At 34.4% G+C, this 2488-nt stretch overlaps 1 non-coding gene across 1 annotated transcript; it reads left to right on the forward strand.

The window, feature by feature from the left end:
• The first annotated feature begins 1082 nt into the window (after positions 1-1082).
• Positions 1083-1189, forward strand: LOC121218887 (small nucleolar RNA R71). Its single transcript, XR_005915369.1, has one exon. It is a non-coding gene; the product is annotated as a small nucleolar RNA R71 (small nucleolar RNA).
• The last annotated feature ends 1299 nt before the right edge of the window (positions 1190-2488 follow it).

Here is a 2488-nt window from a genome sequence, read left to right on the forward strand (position 1 = left end):
AATTTTTAAAAGTCTGTTAACACCTCGTGTTCGACTCCGGTGACGGTCTCGGGTTCGGGGTGTTACAGGAATGTTGATCTGCAGTTGCTTTAGAACATTAAAGAACTTACTGAATTGTACCTCTTATTTATGCTTTTTCTGCTAAAGTCTTTGAGGATATGAAACTCTAGATTGATACAGACAACTTTTCTAAAGAGGTAAATTTGCAAAAGAAGGTGTTAGCTTACTAGAATTTACTAGTTTAGGGTTTACCTCATCAGATTTTTTAGCATCTGATTTTTTCAGTGTAGGAACTTCAACTATTGGTTGACTTTCCTCCTTTTAAGTAGGATCATCTTCAACCACAACCTTTTTGGGTTCCAAAGTTTTACCACTTCGTAATGCAACTACCTTGCAATTCCTTACTAGAATTCCTCAAACTTTCTATATCGCTCCACAAGGCTCCTTGCGATCTACTACAAAGCTCAATAGCTGATTGACCCATCTGGTTCTCCAGATTTTTTAGTGTTGTTGCATGACTTTGGATCAAATGGTCATTTTTTCCATGTACGCCATCAACAAGTCCTCCAAATTGTTTGACGACTTAGCTTGAGGTGGTTTTGGAGCTTGTTGACTAAACCCTTGGGATTGATTGGGTCTATACTGCATTTGATTGTTCAATCCATTTCCTTCGTACTCCAGGAAGAGTTTGAATGATTCCTCTATGATAGATTCACTCTTTTTTTTATACTGATTCCTTACATAACAAAGAGACTCGGGGTTTGACTGGCAATTCTCAAAAGAATGACCATTCCCACAATATACACATGAAACAAATCATACTAACTTGGTGATTGAGCTGCAAAATTATTCAAACCATTAGTGAAGTCAATGTGTCATCTTCATGCACTCCAACTACTCGTCTTTAAAAAATTGGTCAATTTGTCAGCCATTGGTAATTATTGCTAGCGATCCTTTCGATGATCTCGTAAGCCTCGTTATAAGACTTAGACAAAATCACACCATTCCAATAAGCATCTACCATTAATCTTGTATGTTCGTTGAGACCATTATAAAATGTCTCCAATTGGATACAATGAGGAATCCCATAACGAGGACACTTACGAAGCAATTCTTTCAATCTTTCCCACACCTCGTATAAGGACTCGTCATCAAATTGTTAAAAATTAGTTATTTCATTTCACAACTTTGCCTTCTTGCTCGGTGGAAAATACTTTACCAAAAACATTTTTGCTAATTCTTTCCAAGTAGATATTGAACTTCGTGGCAATGAATTCAGTTATGCTTGTGCTCGACCTCACAATGAGTACAAAAACAACTTCAACCTTAATGTATATTCAGTCACGCCATCAGACTTAAATGAATCATTCACCTCTATGAATAACTGAAGGTGAAGATGTGGATCCTCCGTGGACATGCCACTAAACTAGCCCATCGTTTGGAGCATTTGAAACATCACTGGTTTCAATTCAAATAGTGGTGCCTCGATATCTAGCCTCAAAATCACGAATTTAATTCCTTGAAGAGTGGCACATCGTATTGTCTTATGACACCATCCCTATAATCCACAATAAGGATTGGGTTGTCCACATGATTAACTCTATTACCTTGTCCATCATTTTTATTTCCAAGGCCCATCCCGACTTGTCTTTGAGAAAATCTCTCACGCCTTCTCTATCTAAATGTCTATGCAATTTTAGGGTCTATAGGAATTAGCTCGATGATTCAATATATGCTCACAAACACCTCATAAATAAAATCACAAATAAATAATAAAGAATAAATTAGTAATGTTAGAAATTAAATAAAAACAAAAGTGCAAAAAATAATTTCACAAAGAATGATTAAGGCAATAGACCCTAACAATGGCACCAAAAACTTTTAACGGTATTTGTGCAAGTGTACACAGTTATTCAAGTAGTAAGTAAGTTAAATGATTTATTGTCTCCATAAGGATTGTGTATGTTAATCAATTATTTGTAAAGTTATAAGTTAAGAATTTAGTGGTAAAAACACAATATTTTGAGTGGTGAATGATTAAACTAAGTGAAATTAACTAGATGCAAAGATTGATCCCTATGCAAATAAATCTAACTGCAAATGTATGAATGAATGGATTTAGAAAAAAAAACAATCAACATAAAATAGGCTAAGATAATTATATTAATCAACTCAATTCATTTTCATCATGCTTAACAATGTTCGGAAAACATTTCATGGCAACTCTATCTTTCATGAGTTTGGAAACCAAATTAAGTCCTCTCAGAATCTTTTACTTAGTGAAATATGCATTTTAATGATCATATTAAACTAAGGGCTTCTTAGTATTTATGTGAGGTCATAGGGACATTTACGTTTGCAACAATTTAATCACATAAACCTAAAAACTATGCAAGATAATAGAGCTAACTAAAGATACTATGAACCTCTAATTTAGTTGGGTTCAGTGATCTAAATTGAGCATTGCACTTTTCAATTATGCGTCTAC

The sequence above is a fragment of the Gossypium hirsutum genome, chromosome D06 (assembly GCF_007990345.1).
Source record: "Gossypium hirsutum isolate 1008001.06 chromosome D06, Gossypium_hirsutum_v2.1, whole genome shotgun sequence".
NCBI lineage: Eukaryota > Viridiplantae > Streptophyta > Magnoliopsida > Malvales > Malvaceae > Gossypium > Gossypium hirsutum.